The following is an 18,990-nucleotide window of genomic DNA, read 5'->3' as shown; positions in this document are numbered from 1 at the left end:
TGTTTTTTTTTTTCTGGTAAAGTTCTGTCAGAGCCTTGTATGTTTTGGATATTAGCCCCTTATCCAATGGGTATTGGGTGAATAGTTTCTTCCACTCAGTGGGTGACTCTTGTATCCTGAGCACTGTTTCCTTTGAGATGCAGAAGCTTCTCAGCTTAATATATTCTCATCTGTTTGTCTCTGCTTTCATTTGTTTGGAGAGTGCTGTTTCCTCCTAAAGATGCCTTTAGTCTCAATGTCCTGGAGTGCTTTACCTACGTGTTGTTCTATATACCTTATGGTTTCAGGTCTGATATCAAGGTCTTTAGTCCATCTGGATTTTACCTTTGAATGCTGTTAGCTGGGGGTCTGAGTTTGCTTTTTTGCAAGTGGCCAGCCAATTGTGCCAATACCACCTGTTGAAGAAGCTCTCCTTGCTCCATTTAGGATTTCTTGCTCCTTTATCAAAAATTAGGTGATTGTATGTCTGAGGAATATTCTCTGAGTACTCAAGTCTATTCCACTGATCTGAGGGTCTGTTTTTATTCCACTACCATGCTGTTTTGATAACCATTGCTTTGTAATACGGTTTAAAATTGGGGAAAGTAATGCCTTCCATATTTCTTTTCCCAAGGATTGCTTTATCTATTCAAGAGTGTTTATTGTTCCAAATGAATTTTAGAAGTGTTTGATCCACTTCTTTGAAGAGTATCTTTAGAGGGATAGCATTAAATCTGTACAATGATTTGGGGAGTATTGCCATTTTAATTATGTTAATCCCACCAATCAATGAGCAGGGTATGTGTTTCCATTTCCACGTGTCCTCTCTTATTTCTTAGTTTTCTTTGTATAGGTCCTTCACGTCTTTAGTCAAGTTGACTCCAAGATATTTGAGCTTGTGTGACACTGATGTGAATGGGGTTGTTTTCTTTTTTTTTAAATATGAAACGCTTCATGAATTTGCATGTCATCCTTGTGTAGGGGCCATGCTAATTTTCTCTGTATCGTTCCAATTTTAGTATATGTGCTGCCAAAGCAAGCACAGATGGTTTTCTTAATGTCCATTTCTTCCCTATCATTATTGGTGTATAAAAAAGCCATTGATTTTTGTGTTTTAATTTTGTAGCTTGCCACATTGCTATATGAATCCATTGTTTCTAGAAGCTTTTTGGTAGAGTCTTTAGGATTTTCTAAGTAGATTACCATGCCATCTGCAAACAGTGAAAGCTTGACTTCTTCCATTCTTATATGGATTTCTTTTATAAATTTTTCTTACCTAATCGCTATAGCAAGTACTTCCAGTACTATGTTGAAGAGGAGTGGTGAGAGAGGACAGCCTTGTCTTGCACCAGAATTTAGAGGAAAGGCTTTTAGTTTTTCTCCATGAGGATAATATTTGCCATTGGCTTGTGGTAGATAGCCTTAACTATATTGAGAAAAGTTCCTTTCAATCCCATCTTGCTGAGAGTTTTTACCAAGAATGGGTGTTGCACCTTATCAAATGTTTTCTCTGCATCTATTAATATGATCATGTGATTTTTATTTTTTTTGTTGTTGATGTTGTGTACTATGTTGATACATTTATGGATGTTAAAACCATCCTTCATTTCTGTGAATGAATGAATACTTGATCTTAGTGAATGTTCTTGATGATCTGTATTGGTCCATAATTTTCTTTTGGGGCAGCATCTCTGTCTGTGATATTGGCTTCATAAAAGCTATTTGAAAGTGTTCCTGTTTTTTCAATTTATAAAAGAGTCTGGCCAGGATTGGTAGTAGTTCCTCTTGAAAGGTTTGAAATGATTCATTAGTGAATCTATCTGGACCTGAGCTTTTTTGGGCAGACATTTGATTACCGTTTTAATTTCCTCAATGGTGATGGGGGTGTTTAGATATGCTGCATCATCCTTATTGAACTGTGGAAGGGTATAAAAATCCAAGAATTTATTCTTTTCTTCCAGGTTTGTAAAACTAATTTTTGCAATGACTTCAAGAATATAAGGTTCCTTTGTGTAACAATACCAAGTTCTTTTTCTTCATTTTTCTTTCTTTTAATAATATATTTATGCAACATGATTACAAACAAGTTTGTTGTTTGGTTTCAGTTATAAAAAAAATCCATACTTCACCAGTGCAACATTTCCACCACCAATGCCCCTGTCTTCCTCCACCTCCACCCCTTGCCTGTATTCAAAACAGGCATTCTATTTCTCTCACTCACTACCATTGTCATGATAGTTGTTAGTGTAGTTTTTTTCTCTAACTGAATTCACCACTCTTTGTGGTAAGCTTCATATCATGGACCAGTCCTTCTAGCCCTTTATTGTCTCTGGGTATTATTATCATACTTTTATCTCTTAAATCCCACAAATAAATGAGACTATTTTGTGTCTATCTCTCCCTCTAAAATTTCGCTCAGCATAATAATCTCCAGGTCCATTCATGTGTAGAAAAATTTTGTGATTTCATATTTTTGACAGCTGCATAATATTCCATTGTGTATATGTAGCACTGTTTCTTTAGCCACTCATCTGTTGTTGGGCATCTGGGTTGTTTCCAAATTCTGGCTGCTGAAAATAGCGCTGCAATGAATATAGGTGTGCATAATTAATTAATTATATACTAGAGTATAGGCAGAACCGAGTATAAACTGACCCCAGTTTTACCCTAAAAACTGGGAAGACTTAGTGACTCAAGTATAAGCTGAGGTGGAAATTGCAGCAGCCACTGGTAAATTTAAAAAATAAAAATATATCCCCAAAACAATTACAATAATTGAGGAATCAGTAGATTAAATATTTTTCAATATTTATTGCTAAAGAAAAACTGTAAACTAGCAACAATAACTTTAAAAATTTAAAGTGCAGAAAACCGTAGCTTAACAAGTAATCAAGCTAAATCCTTCAAAACTGGATTCCTCCTCCTCATCATCTGTATGTTCAAACAGAGCTTCAGCTGTATCGGATGTGAGGGTATCAGTATAGACATTGTCATCACCACTGAGTTCACAGATATCATCTTCACTGCTGTCGGTCTCATACAAAGTGAAGAATATTGTGGGTTAAATAGTTCAGTGGCATCCAATTTAGTTCAGCCACTTACCTCTTCAGCTCAGCTGCGACTTGTGGATGGACTGAGCTAAAGCACCACCCCTCCAGCAGACAGCAGATGACTGGAGACTATGTGCATTTGATTCGGTGTGCGTACACCGAACCAAATAATCTGTACAACCTGAGTATAAATCGAGTTTGGACTTTTTTGCACAAATTTTGTGCTGAAAAACTCTGCTTATACTCAATTATATATAGTAATTAATTAATCCTTCATTTTCCTAATAAAGCTTCCTAAAATACACCTGTGTTGGGCATCAGGAATGTAATAAGAAAATAATTACTGCTTGGGATCCGGGAGTCTAGCAGGAGGGGGTTTGGCAGGCTCCCACCATGCCGAAGGCCTCCCTAACCAGGCCTAGCGGGGGTGCGGGACTTCGGTAACCCCAGAACCCCTCTACCACCTTGCTCCAGATCTCCAGGGCTTCCCCGGGCCACATGCCTGGGCAAGTCGGTGAGTTGGGCCCCTTGGTGGAGCTTGAAGTTACCCTAGGCTTCCCCCATTATCCATTCAGCTCCTTAGGGAGGGTTTGGGTGGGGCCCTGAACTTCTGGCCTCCCAGCTTCTTGAAGGATCTCTCCTTCTTGGGAGCCAGGAGTCTAGCAGGAGGAGGTTTGGCAGGCTCCCGCCATGCCAGAGGCCTCCCTAACCAGGCATAGTGGGGGTGCGGGACTTGGGTAACCCCAGCACCCCTCTACCACCTTGCTCCAGATCTCCAGGGCTTCCCCAGGCCACATGCCTGGGCAAGTCGGTGAGTTGGGCCCCTTGGGGGAGCTTGAAGGTACCCTAGGCTTCCCCCATTATCCATTCAGCTCCTTAGGGAGGGTTTGGGTGGGGCCCTGAACTTCTGGCCTCCCAGCTTCTTGAAGAATCTCTCCTTCTTGGGAGCCAGGAGTCTAGCAGGAGGGGATTTGGCAGGCTCCCGCCATGCCGAAGGCCTCCCTAACCAGGCCTAGTGGGGGTGCGGGACTTGGGTAACCCCAGCACCCCTCTACCACCTTGCTCCAGATCTCCAGGGCTTCCCCGGGCCACATGCCTGGGCAAGTCGGTGAGTTGGGCCCCTTGGGGGAGCTTGAAGGTACCCTAGGCTTCCCCCATTATCCATTCAGCTCCTTAGGGAGGGTTTGGGTGGGGCCCTGAACTTCTGGCCTCCCAGCTTCTTGAAGTCACTGGTAATCTCTGTCCAGTCTATATTTTCAAAATCACTCGGGTGCAATAGCCCCCACGCGCACAAGTAACATTAATAGTACTCACTATCATTAAATTATGTTTTTATATATGCAGAATGTCCAGTTTGTACTCTGCCATTTTGCATACCCCTTCATAAGATCATCTTTCTCTTTAACTTCCTTAACTCCTACCATCATTACTCCTCATTTACCCTTTGTAACTTAAGTACTGTAGAGTTCTAAGTCACAGATCAAAGTGGTGCCCTGGAGTTAACACCCACCCAACTATTTTAAAAGGCATAAAAAGGACACTTATGTTTCTTCATCATTTTATGGGTGTTTTCTTTGATCGCTATAACTTTTGCTGAATATTTTCTTATACAGTGATGATCCCCCCCCCCCCATGTTTTTTATCTTCTCTTTGTGAACTGCTCAATATGAAATTTGATGTGAAAGAATCCCTCAGTTTAATGCTTATGTTTGAACCAAGTCATGGGTATTGTTGGAAATGTTCTTACGCCCCCATATATCTGATAGCACCTCATGGCTTTATTTCTTGTTTGCTTAGGCACACTAAAATGGGAAAATACTATACATACCAATAAGTTCTTATCTAATAGAGATGGGAACACACAAATCTTGTAGTGCAATGAGACCTTACACTCTGAACATTGACATAAAGACCTGGTACAGGCCTCAGAAAAATGGGCATTCTCCATTCACCCCTGATATAGAGAAGACATCTACAAAACATCCAAGGTTGTATATAACATCACCTGGAGGCATTCCTCTACCAGGGAAGACCCTACAGCTGCTCTGACATCGATCTACTCAAAAAAGACTTCCCTTAACACTAAGAAGACTTAATAAAAACAATGACCTGCTTCCTGGACAGGGCTTGCTGTATTGCCCCTTAATTGTGAGGTTTGTCTATAACATCACCTGGAAGCAATCCTCTACCACGGAAGACCCTACCACTGCTCAGACATCGTTCTGCTGAAAAGAGACTTCCCTTAACAATGAGAAGACTTAACAATGACCTGCTTACAAGATAGGGCTTCCTGCATTGCCCTTTCATGGTGAGGTGAAACGAGAAGACACTCCACATCATGACTTCAATTTAGGATATGCAGATTCCAGAATCTTTAATACAGAAACATGATACCAACAACAGAGACTGTGTGAAAAGTGTGTTGGCACTACAGATAATGTCTTGGATCGGATGATAACTTGCCTGAAGCCTAGAGTTGGTCTTATGCCAGGAAACTTCAGGGGTAGGATCTCTTTGTATTTAGGCCAAGGTTATTCCTTTCCATGCCTCTCATATTTTGGTGGGCCTATGCAAACAACAATTGCCACTCTAACACCGTTTTTACTGTGCTCCTTTGACTTTAATCCTTAAAAGGCACCCACTTAAAATTTGAGGTTAAATGCACCCACTTAAAATTTGAGGTTAACTTAAGCTAATATGCATGTACATGGAAATGTAAAAAATACTATGCCTCTAATGTTTAAGGAGTTACATAAGTTTTATGGCTTTATATTGCCTTGTGTGCTATTAAGAAATATTATAATGTGCTACAATCTGGGGACTTGAGGGACAAAGTAATTGTACATGGATTCTGTTTTATTTATCTTAATGTTCTTTGGCTGAAAGTTCAAAGTTAAGATATCAGCAAGGGGACTTCTTCTGAGAATTATGTTATGGCTGATTGTCCTTCCACTGTAACTTTACCTTGTCCTCTTTCTTTGCATCTTTTGTTCTCATAATTCAAAATTAAAAAAAAATTTTAAAAAATGTAAAAAAAAAAAAAGAAAAGAAAAGAAAATAATTCCTTCCCAAAATTAGTTTTCAAACTAATGAAAGATATGTGAACCAAATAAACCCAGAGAGGAAGAAAGGAAGGTAAAATAAAAATTAAAAAAGACTCTTGAGGCAAGAAAGAGAGTACCAGAAGTATGGCCTCCAGCTGACTCCAGTTCAATCTTCGACACCACATATGATCACTTGAGCTCTCTCCGGGCTCCTTCCTGAGCACAAAACCAAGAACGGCTCCTGAGTACTACTGGATATGTCCTTTAAAAAGCTCAAAATTGTAAAAAATACCATTTTTCCTACCCATTGTACTATCGCTCTGGTCCATACAAATACATATTTTATGGACTTTTTACAGAAGGGAAAAAAACTGTTTATGGGGCCAGAGTGATAGTACAATGGGTAGGGCATTTGCCTTGCACACAGCAGACTCAGGACCACCTGGTTCAATACCTAATATCCCATATGGTCCCCCGAGGCTGCCAGGAGCAGTTTCTTAACACAGAGCCAGAGTAAACCCCTGACCACCACTAGGTATGGCCAAAAAAAAAAAAAAAAAAAAAGCCAAAAACAAACAAAAAGATAAACTACAAAAAAAGATAAACAACAAAGGAAAGAAAGCATTAGGAGTGTCAGAGATGGCCTAGGGAGAAGTCTGTAATGAGGGGGCATAGAATCCAAAATTATGAGACTAGTGTGTCTGGTTGGATAAGGTAAAACAGAATTGCAGAAGATGAGGTTGGAAAAGATGGTGGTGACTCTTAATACAAATTGTGGTTTTAAACCTTAGAGCAAAGTAAGTCACCAGATTTGGTAGATGATAGGTCCAACCTCAAAATATCACTCCTACCACACAGAAACAAATTCAGAGCTAAGTGTTATATTTCCAATAAGAAGAGTTGGGGTGAGGGCATATAGATAGATTGGAAAGGTCTTTAAAACCTGTAACAGGTCTTCAAATTATATCATTTCATTTAACAAAAAAAAATATCATTTCCCTGTAATGTTGATCTTAAAAATTTCCCACTGACATTGAGCATTATCTGAATGCCTGGTTTCATTATACATCTTTTCTCTTAAGGCATTGTTTTTAAGAAATTACTAAGGACAGCAAATGAGAGCTTCCTACTTATGAGAAATAGTTCCTTGGTGAATTGCCTCGGTGGGATGGAAAATGGGTGCAGTTCACAAGGGAATTTGAGAGTTTCTTACTTGTTTAATTGGTTACATGATGATGCTATTTCCTGAAACAGGGAACATGAGGCTAACAAGATGGGGGTGGGGGGGACAAACATATTACGAAGTTGATCTTAAATGCATCTTGAATGTGAGATAAGTCTGAGACATCAAAGGAGATATCAAGTAAATAGGTAGATATGAAGATTTGAAGCTGAGAGAGCAGTCTGGGGTGAAGACATCAATTTGCAAGTCAATTATAGCTGGAAGTTGGTCCCAGGAGCAGGAATAGACTTGCCAAGTGTGACTGTATTGGGTAATCAATTGCTACATTTAATAGTTCGGTAGAAGAGGAGTTAGAATGTGCCTAGAGAGATAAGGGAAGAAAAAATAGGAAAATATTTCTGTGGTGTTGAATCGTGCAAAAGAAAAGGTATTCAAGTTGAGTCCTGTGCATAGCACAGTGAGCTGAAGGAGAAAATAGAAACTCAAAACTAAGTAAGTCCTTCAAAATGAGACTGCTTAAAAGGAGAGGAAGTAGAGGTAGTAGATAAAGGGATAGTGGGTCTATGGAAGATTCTCTTAACATTTGTGTAATGTAAGAGACTTGAATATACTTCAATGAATATTGGTATGATCCTTTTGCATAGGAGAGATTGAATATATAGAAGAAACACATGGGTAACCAGAATGCTCTGGAAAAGCAATAGGGTATATGCAAAACACAGCTGGAAAAGACAAGAAGTAAAAGTACATTTAGAGGTGAGTGCAGAATATCTGAAAAATCCCTCTAGCTGATTATTTTTATCTGTTTCACTGAATGGCTGAAAGCATTTTTGACTGACTGGGAATGGGAAGAAGGTTGTGGGTAATGTATGACAGAAGCAGAAAAAATGATTTCAGAGAGTCCCTAGATCCCCAGGTATATAAATCAGGAATTCTGGGATGATGCTTCAAATCTATATGGTTAACAAACATTAGCCAAATCTGATGTGGTGGTTCTTTGAGAAACTCATTTCAACATATGTCAAATATCTCCCTGTGAAACTCATCGTCAAGAGTGGCAGGCACATGAAAAACTGCTCATTATCACTAATCATTTGGGAGATCCAAATCAAGACAATATTGAGATATCATCTTATACCAGTGAGGATGGCACATATCAAAAATATTGGGAAAAATTTGTGATGGCAGAGATGTGGTGAGAAAGGAATTCTCATGCACTGCTGTGGGAATGCTGCCTGGTTCAAATCTATTTCTTCAGAAATGTTTCTTCCAGGCCAGAGCAAAGTACAGCAGGTTAGGCGATTGCCTTGCTTATGGTTGACCTGGGTTTAATCTCCTGCACTTCATATGGTCTCCCAAGTGCCACCAGTAGTGCTCCTGAGTGCATAACAGGAGTAAGCCCTGAGTACTTCTGGGTAGGGGCCCTCTGAAAAAAAGAAATGTTTCTTTCCATCCTCAATATTAATAAATTCCTACAATATCCATAAAATCCTCATTGTTAGGCTTCATATCACCTTATTATTTTTTCCTCATAACACTTTCACAGTTTGCAAGTATGTTATTTGTATGATTTTTAACTGTTAAATTTCTATTTCACCATAAATTCTATGAAAATCCCCTTAAGTGAGAACTCCTTTGAGATTTGCACACAATGTGCAGCCATTTCCTAGTATGGTACAAAGAGTTCATTTTAGAGTTTTTAGATTCTCAATAAATATCTACTAGATAGTTAATGAGTGACTGGATAGAATGGTATTTGAGAAGGGTTAATCATATTGTGACTATCTAAAATCTATTCATTTCTCATGCCAAATATTAAATTAAGAGACTAGACTCTGGAATGTGTCTCCAGAGTGAAGTTAACACTAGTATCTAATGTCACTAGCAACGAAATGGCTCTATAATTAGGAGAAAATGATTGGTTACTTTTTTAAAATATGAACAAAACCCATTTTGAGTGTTTAAGGAACACAAGAGACCATATGATTATTATTAGTTGGCCCAAACAGTGCTATGTTTGTAAATGTTTTCTATAATAAATGTATATTAAATGTATATCAAAGTAAATGTTTTATAACTGGCTGTTTGGGGTAAAATTGAAGCACTTTCTGATTTCCCTGGTGTTAAGACTACTACCAAAGTCAATATCAAACTACAGTAGTTAATAAACCAGCTCAACAAATTTCTATAAAAATTGACAACTGGCTCTCAATAGCTGGTGTGAGTCCACTTAATAGACAACCATCATAGACACATTATTGCAGTACTAAATTTTTTTGATGTGCCATCTTTTGTGCCACAATTGATCAAATAAAACTTGGATAACTGAATCAAGAATTTTGTCTAGAAATTCAGAGATCATCAAACTCCTTTCTGATGAGTTTTGGGTTTGCTTGTATTTACATCACTCTTGTATATATAGCAATCATCTGCCCTCCCTCTGAAGACTAATACTAAAAAAAAAAGATTTCCAAATATAATGGGCTTATAAGCTACTTCTATTCTTTTAGAAACATTGAAGGATATACATTATGACCCTAATCCTCCCCCAAATTTTTCTGGTTTACAGAGCAACAATCTACATCATCTATGATGAAGGGGTAATATTCAGGCAAGAAAATTCAACCCAGTGATTCTCGATCCTTTCTAACTGTTGCTTAGAGAAAACTTCTCCAGTAGGCAAAGGAAAGAAACATTGGAAAACACACTGTAACCAGAGCAGTTTAAGAGTATCCAACATTAACTTTAGCAATACTATGAATGCAAATGTAAATCATAACCCATCACTGAGCTAACAGAACACTACTAAGAAAAGTAAATTAATTATTTAACAATAAAGAATGGTTACATTTTAAAAGTCCAAAAAGCTGCAAGTGATAAATTGATAACAAGTCGCCTCACTCCCTGATTATTGCATTTTTATCAAATGAAGAAGAATCAGAGTTCTTAAAAGAATGCTGAATTGAAAATCATAAGAAAATTATACTTTAGAGCTAGTATGAGTTTTTTGTGCAAGTATTCTACCAACTGCCTGTGGGAAGTGCATATCTTTTGCCTATCAGAATTTAGATTTTTCTTTTTTGGTTCCCTCTCTGATAAATTCTTTTTTTTTATTAAATATATTTTTATTTAAGTAACATGATCATATTTGGGTTACAGTCATAACCAGAACACCCCCCCTTCACCAGTGCAACATTACCCCCTCCCCCCTTCCCATCCCCTGCCTGTATTCGAGACAGGCATTCTACTACAGTAATTTGTTTTTAAATTCAGTAAGTTGTATTTTTTTTTCTTAAAGGATAAGAGTAAAAAAATATAGTAAAGGTGTGATAGTGGCAATCACCAATGTTTGCATAGGTCCAGAAAAATGGAGAAAAATGAAAAAAAAAAATCCTTGACCTGATTACAAAAAGGCCTCACCCCAGAAGTTTATTGGCATAAGACAGACTCTGGGTTCCAGGTATACCAGTCTATCCAACTCCAGTCATTCTCAAGGTCCCGGTGAAACTTTTTCGCACTTTAGCTATAGTTGGTATCAGACTTTTATATTTAAAGACTGGATTCTGTGCATTTCTTTCGTTGATGTCAGGCTGATGTGGAGCATCCTCTAGTTTCAGCAAATCATTAAATACAGAGCAATCTGTCCTGCATGCAGACTGTTGCTGAGTCACCTGGGTGTTGGGAGTACTCTTTGGAGTAAGTCAATGCCAAAGCAGTGGTAGGTCTTCTCTGGTAGAGGCTTAGATCCTGGGAATGTTAAAGACAATTGTGGTTATTTCCATAGTTCAGGTGTGTGTGGACGATGCCCATTCTTCTGAGGCCTGAGCCAAATCATTATGCCAATGTTCAGGGTAAAGGCCTAATTATATTACCAAATTTGTGTTCTCATCTCTATTAGATAAGAACTTGTTTGCATATGTATTATTTTCCCTTTCTAATGTGCCTATGCAAAAAAGAACCAATGCCACAAGATATTGTTGGTGCATCTGAGGGTCAACAAATAAAGTCCAACATTTCCCGTAACTTGGTATAAACGTGAAATCTATACAGAGTTACTCTTCTACTTTGATAAATTCTTATAGCTTACTGGATAAGCAGCAATGGCTCTCTAGGAGATATAAGATGTAGCTACTTTTTAATTTTTCTTATTTATTTTGGAGCCATACTTGGTGGTGCTCAGGATTTACTCCTGATCCTGTACTCAGGGGTCACTCCTAGCAGTGCTCAGGGGACTACCAGCAGTACCAGGGATCAAATTAGGATTCCTATCAAAGCAGCTTCATGCAAGGCAAGTGCATTATCTCCTGTAGTACCTATCCAGTATTGCAACTATAAGTCTCATGTGTCCTTTGATCCAATGAAGAACTCAGACAGCCCCACAGTTGAACTAAAAGTAGCAGCTGAAATTTCCACTGGCCACTCTCATGGAGTTCTTAATGTCATACTCTTGGTTCAAGTTGTTTCAAGAACCAACTAAGTGAAATCCACCACTTAATTTGCTATAAAAGTTGTGGTGGAGTTAATACATGCTTATTATATAATTTTATATAATTTTTGTATAATCATGCTGATGATGATAGTTAATGTGTGTATTTACTATGTCACTCAAAAGTTTAAAGATCTAAAATGTTTGCTTATTTAATCCCTGCATAGTTCTACGGTAAAAAGAGTTGCTATTAATCCCAGTCAGGCTCAATGTCACACCACACTACTTAAACTCTGCAGAAGAATACTTTTTACAGTTTCCTGCCAGGAACATTTAACTCTGTTGGGAAACTGGTATACCTTCTTCTTCCAGATCATGAATAGTGTAACATTTGTTGTTTTTCTTCTATTCATGTATTCCAGGAAATGTGCCATAGAGTAGAATTTGGGTCTCACACAAAGTTTGCTGTTGTCTTATCATTAGTATGCAAGTTTCCACTCATTTGTTTCTGTACTGACTTACTATTTTTATTTCATTTGCTTTGTTAAGGATGTCATCGTTACTAATTGCATGTGAATTTCAGGGGAGGGGAAACTTGAAACAAACATAAAGCAGATATTATGAATTTGTCCTGAGAACACTGTCTGAGGAATTTGGGGATAGAGTAAAAAACAACTCTGCCACTTGGGATAAGTTTGAAACAATGCTAAAGACCAAATGCCTCTTCCTGGATCCTATTTAGATCATTTACTGAGAAGGTAGTTTTTGTATTTCATCTAATAAGAAGTGAGATCTATGAAAAAATATTTTTGGCCAGAATATCAGAGACCTTTGCAAAGAATGGAAGCATCCTCTCATTCCTGAGTCCATGCCAGAAGCAGCAATCTTTCTACCTCTGCCTCATTTTACTGTACCATAAATGTGATATGAAAAGAAAATAATTCTGTGTACAAAATCACTGAATTTCACATGGAGGTGTTGCTTGGGAGCTAGGTAATAACTGAGTTCTGTTTTCTCTGATAGATAAGTACTAGTGTCAATAAAAGCATCAATATTTGATTAAAAAAGCATTTTAATATTTAATTTTTAAATAGCTTTATTTAAGCACCTTTATTACAGGCATGATTTTAGTTGGGTTTCAGTCATATAAAGAACATCGTCCTTCACCAGTGCAACATTCCCATCACCAATGTCCCCCGACTCCCTCCTCCCCCCACCCCACCGGTATTCAAGACATGCTTTCTATTTCCCTCATTCATTGACATTGTTATGATAGTTGTCAGTGTAGTTATTTCTCTTACTGCACTCACCACTCTTTGTAGTGAGCTTCATATCATGAGCTGGTCCTTCCAGCCTTCATCTCTATTGTCTGTGGGCATTATTACAATAATATCTTTTATTTTCCATAAAACCCTAAATGAGTGAGACTATTCTGTGTCTATTTCTCTCCCTGTTTATTTCACACAGCTTAATAGACTCCATGTACACCCATGTATAGGAAAATTTCATGACTTCAGATCTCTCCTGACAGCTGCATGATATTCTCTTGTGTATATGTACCACAGTTTCTTTAGCCATTCATCTGTTGAAGAGCATCTTGGTTGTTTCCAGAGTCTGGCTATTATAAATAGTGCTTCAATGAATATAGGTGTGAGAAAGGCATTTTTGCATTGTATTTTTGTGTTCCTAGAGTAGATCCCTAGGAGTGGTATAGCTGGATCATATGAGAGATCAATTTCCAAGTTTTTGAGGAATCTTCATATTGTTTTCCAGAAAGGCTGGACGAGGCGCATTCCCACTAGCAGTGAAAAAAGAGTTCCTTTCTCTCCACATCCCTGCCAGCATTAAATGTTCTTGTTCTTTGTGATGTGTGCCAGTCTCTGTGGTGTGAGATGGTACCTCATAGTTATTTTGATTTGCATCTCCCTGATGATTAGTGATGTGGAACATGTTTTCATTTGCCTTTTGGCCGTTTGTATTTCTTCTTTGAGGAAGTGTCTGTTCATTACTTCACCCATATTTTGATGGGGTTAAGTTTTTTTTTTCTTGTTAAGTTCTACCAGTACCTTGTATATCTTTATTATTAGCCCATTATCTGATGGGTATTGGGTGAATATTTTCTCCCATTCTGTGGGTGGCTTTGTATCATAGGCACTATTTCTTTAGAGGTGCAAAAGCTTCTCAGCTTAATATAGTCCCATCTGTTTATCTCTGCTTCCACTTGTTTGGAGTGCTGTTTTGTCCTTGAAGATACCTTTAGTCTCAATGTCATGGAGTGTCTTTCCTGCGTATCATTCTATATACTTTATGGTTCTGAGTCTGATATCAAGATCTCTAATCCATTTATATTTGACCTTTGTGCATGGTGTTAGATCGAGGTCTGAGTTTGCTTTATTGCATGTGGCTGATCAGTTGTCCCAACATCACTTGTTGAAGAAGCTTTCTTTATTTTTTTAATGTCCATTTCTTCTCTATCATTATTGGTGTACAAGAAGGACATTGACTTTTGCGTGTTAATTTTGTATCTAGCCACTTTACTACATGAATCTATTGTCTCTAGAAGCTTTTTGGTGAGTCTTTAGGTTTTTCTAAATATAGAATCATGTCATCTTCAACCAGTGAGAGATTTATTTCTTACTTTTCTAACTGGATGCCCTTGATATCTTTTTCTTGCCTAATCACTATGGCAATAATTTCCAGCACTATGTTGAATAGGAGTGGTGAGAGAGGACAGCCTTGTCTTGTATCAGATTTTAGAGGAAAAGCTTTTAGTTTATCTCCATTGAGAATAATATTTGCATTAGCTTATGGAGATGACCTTGACTATATTGAGAAAAGTTCCTTTCATTCCCATCTTCATGAGAGCTTTTATCGAGAATGGGTGTTGGACTTTATCAAACACTTTCTCTTCATCTATTGATGTGATTATATAATTTTCATTTTTATTTTTGTTGATGTTGTATATTATGTTGATTATTTTACATATATTAAACCATCCTTGCATTCTGGGATGAAACTACTTGGTAGTGGTGTATGACCTTCTCGATGAGGTGTTAATTCTATTTGTCAGAATATTGTTGAGGATCTTTGCATCTGTGTTCATCAAGGATATTGGCCTGTAGTTTATTTTTTGACAGCATCTTTGTCTGATTTTGGTATCAAGGTGATGTTAGCTTTATAGAAATTATTTGGCAGTATTCCTGATTTTCAGTTTCATGAGAGACCCTGAAAAGGATTGGTAGTTTTTCCTCTTGGAAGGTTTGAAAGAATTTATAATCAAATCCATCTGGGCCTGGGCTTTTGTTTTTTGGGAAGACTTTAGGTTACCATAGGTAATCAAAATTTTAATTTTGTCAGTGGTGATAGATCTGTTTAGATATGCCAGATCATCCTGGTTTAACCATGGAAAATTATGAGTCCAAGAATGTATCAATTTCTTCAGGTTCTCATGTTTTGTGGCATAGAGTTTCTCAAAGTAGTCTCTTATTGTCCTTTGAATCTCTGCAGTATCTGTAGTGATCTCTCCCTTTTCATTTCTAAATTAGTTTATTAAATTTCTCTCCATTTCTTTGTGAGTTTTGCTAGTGAGTTTTATCAATCTTGTTTACTTTTTACTTGTTTACTTTTTCAAAGAACCAACTTTTGGGGCCGGAGAAATAACATAGAAATAAGGCATTTTCGGGGTGAGAGTGTTGCTCCCTTGTGCGGCTCGGGGGAGACAGGGTTTTCTGTGCGGCTTGGGTGAGAGTTTTGCTCCCTTGTGCGGCTTGGGGGAAACTTGGTTCCCTGTGCGGCTTGGGTGAGAGTTTTGCTCCCTTGTGCGGCTTGGGGGAAACTTGGTTCCCTGTGCGGCTTGGGTGAGAGTTTTGCTCCCTTGTGCGGCTCGGGGGAGACAGGGTTTTCTGTGCGGCTTGGGTGAGAGTTTTGCTCCCTTGTGCGGCTCGGAGGAAACTTGGTTCCCTGTGGGGCTTGGGTGAGAGTTTTGCTCCCTTGTGCGGCTCGGGGGAGACAGGGTTTTCTGTGCGGCTTGGGTGAGATTTTGCTCCCTTGTGCGGCCTGGGGGAGACTTTGTTTCCTGTGCGGCTTGGGTGAGACTTTGTTTCCTTGTCGTCAGGACCGACTCCCCCCCCCCCAGTGAGTCCCTTCCCCCGGGTGGGCGCCTGGAAAGGCAAGTTGAGCAACCGGAATAGTCGGGGGAGATAGGGCCAGCTATCTGGACTCTCAGGTGACCTAGAGCAATCCACCCCCTTGGGCCCTGGAGCGGATCAGGGACTCCCCAAGGGTGAGGGCAGAGCCTGAAAGGGTAGACTGAGGGAACTCCTTCAAGGGAGGTTTGGAGGGGGCGGAAATCCATTGACTCCCAGAGAAAGGAGGGGGGATTGAGAGCTAGGCTCAACAGCGCCAGTAACCATTGTGGCCAGGAGTGGAACTGCACCGCTGACAGAAATAAGGAGCAGAAAAGGGAAAAGACCCACAGCAGGAAGGCTGAACTCTAGGAAGCAAAGGGGAGGAGAAAGGGCTAGGCTCAACAAACTCACCCAACAGGCCCCTCTAGAAACACCTTCAGGAAGGGGTCAAAGCAGGCCAAAATTAGAAGCCACAGCACTCCAAAATACACCATTAAATACAAAGAACAATGCGTAAAGCAAGGAAATCGCTAATAACTGGAGACACCATGACAAACCCTATCAAATTTCCAAGTCCACCAAAACGCACAGATCCACGGGAAGAAGACCTAAAAGCTGTCATGAGGAAGGAAATGCAAGAATTAATAAAAGAATTGAAAGAAACCCTAGCAACCGAGTATAAGAAATCCATGGACGAACGAATCAGCCAAATTAAAGAAGAAATGTCAAAGAACATGAGAGATTCCATACAAAAAGAAGTGAAGGACTTAAAAGACAAAGTAGCAAGTCTTATGAGCAGAAACACAGAGTTGGAGAAGCACATCGAAGAACTCGAAGGAAAACTACAATGAAAAAATGATCAAGAAACGAACAAAGAAATAAAAGGCAAAGCACTGGAAGGAAAAATCCAATATCTAATGAACAAAGACAAAAGAAACAATCTAAGAATTGTGGGTATACCAGAAGGGGAGGAAATAGGGAAGGGGGAAGAACAGGTAGTCAGGGAGATAATAACAGAGAACTTCCCCACACTCTGGAAAGACAATTCAGGACAAATCCAGGAAGTCAAGAGAGTCCCTAATAAAATAGACCCTAATAAACCCACACCAAGACACATAATAATCCAAATGGCAAAAAACAAAGAGAAAGAGGAACTCCTAAAGGCAATAAGGGAGAAAAAAAACCTCAAGTACAAAGGAAAGGACATAAGAATCAAACCGGATCTTCCATTTGAAATAATTCAAGCAGGAAGACAGTGGAATGACATATTTACACGACTGAATGAAAGAAACTTCCAACCCAGGGTCCAATACCCAGCAAAACTATCATTCATATGGGAGGGCAGACTAAAAACATTCTCAAACATGAACGAACTTGAACTATTTGTGCAAACTAAGCCGATCCTAAGCGACTTACTCAGAGATGAATTACACAATCCAAACCCCCGATTGTAACAACAACCACTGCACACAATACAACTGCACAACAGTCCTCTCTATCAATAATTTCCCTAAATGTGAACGGACTAAACTCTCCATTTAAAAGACACATAGTAGAGAACTGGGTTAGGAAAAATAAACCGGACTTCTGCTGTCTGCAAGAAACACACCTACAGCTACAGGATAAGCACAGGCTTAGAATAAAAGGATGGAAAGTAATTATTCAGGCCAATGGAAAACAAAAAAGAGCAGGGACAGCCATTCTTATATCAGACCAAATTGTATTCAACCTCAAGAAAGTGATCAGAGACAAAGAGGGACACTACTTACTGATCAGGGGAACATTAGATCAAGAAACACTAACCCTGATCAATATCTATGCACCTAATGTAGAGTCAGCAAAATATGTGAGGCAACTACTGGCAAACCTGGAGAAACACATGAAGGGAAATGTGATAATAGTAGGGGACCTCAATACTCCACTATCACCACTGGACAGATCCACCAAACAGAAAAATAACAAAGAAATAAGAGCTCTAAATGAAAAATTAGAAGATTTAGGGCTAATAGATTTATATAGAGCCCTCCATCCCCAGAAAGCAGAATACACATTCTTCTCAAACCCACATGGAACCTTCTCCAGAATAGACCATGTATTAGGATACAAAGCCAACCTATATAAGACCACAAAGGTAAGGATCATAAGAAGTACCCTTTCAGATCACTATGCAACAGAGGTTAAAATTGATGTCAAGAAGAAGCAATGGAGGAAAACTAGTACCTGGAGATTAAACAACATCCTGCTCAACAACAGCTGGATCAAAGAACAACTCAACGAAGAAATAAAAAGATTTCTTGAGACAAATGACAATGAAGAGACAACATGTCAAAATTTATGGGACACAGCAAAAGCAGTAATTAGGGGGAAACTCATAGCAATAGAGGCCTATGTCAAGAAACAGGAAAATAAAAAAACCAACAGTTTAAAAGATCACCTCAAAGAATTGGAACAACAGCAACAGAGAAATCCAACCACAACCAGAAGGCAAGAAATAATAAAAACCAGAGCAGAAATAAACAACATCGAAACCAAGAAAACAATACAAAAAATCAATGAGACCAGGAGTTGGTTTTTCGAAAAAATAAACAAGATAGACAAACCATTGGCAAAACTCACCAAAAAAGAGAGGGAAAACACCCAAATCAACAGGATCACAAATGAAAGGGGAGAGATTACAACAGAACCCCAAGAAATACAACATATCATGAGATCATACTATGAACAACTATACTCAACTAGACTAGAGAACCCAGTAGAAATCGACAGATTCTTAGACAAACACCCTCTTCCAAGACTGGAAAAGGAAGATCTAGAAAGCCTAAACAGACCAATCACCTCAGAGGAAATTGAAGACGTAATTAAAAAACTCCCTAAGAACAAAAGCCCAGGCCCAGATGGATTTACAAGTGAATTCTATCAAACATTTCAAGAAGACTTACTACCACTTTTCCATAGGCTTTTCCAAACCATAGAAAAAACAGGAATCCTCCCCAACTCTTTTTATGAGGCTAATATCACACTCATTCCCAAAGAAGGCAAAGACACCACCAAAAAAGAAAACTACAGACCAATCTCACTAATGAACATAGATGCAAAGATACTTAACAAAATCTTAGCAAACCGAATTCAGCACTTCATCAAAAAGATCATACATCACGACCAAGTGGGATTCATACCAGGA

General features: G+C 38.7%; 1 non-coding gene across 1 annotated transcript; it reads right to left on the bottom strand.

Moving 5' to 3' along the window:
• Positions 1–915: 915 nt before the first annotated feature.
• Positions 916–1,022, bottom strand: LOC126025116 (U6 spliceosomal RNA). Its single transcript, XR_007501163.1, has one exon. It is a non-coding gene; the product is annotated as a U6 spliceosomal RNA (small nuclear RNA).
• Positions 1,023–18,990: the final 17,968 nt, after the last annotated feature.

The sequence above is a fragment of the Suncus etruscus genome, chromosome 12 (genome assembly GCF_024139225.1).
Source record: "Suncus etruscus isolate mSunEtr1 chromosome 12, mSunEtr1.pri.cur, whole genome shotgun sequence".
NCBI lineage: Eukaryota > Metazoa > Chordata > Mammalia > Eulipotyphla > Soricidae > Suncus > Suncus etruscus.
Note: the sequence above shows the minus strand (reverse complement) of the source record. Positions and strands in the feature narration are given on the sequence as shown.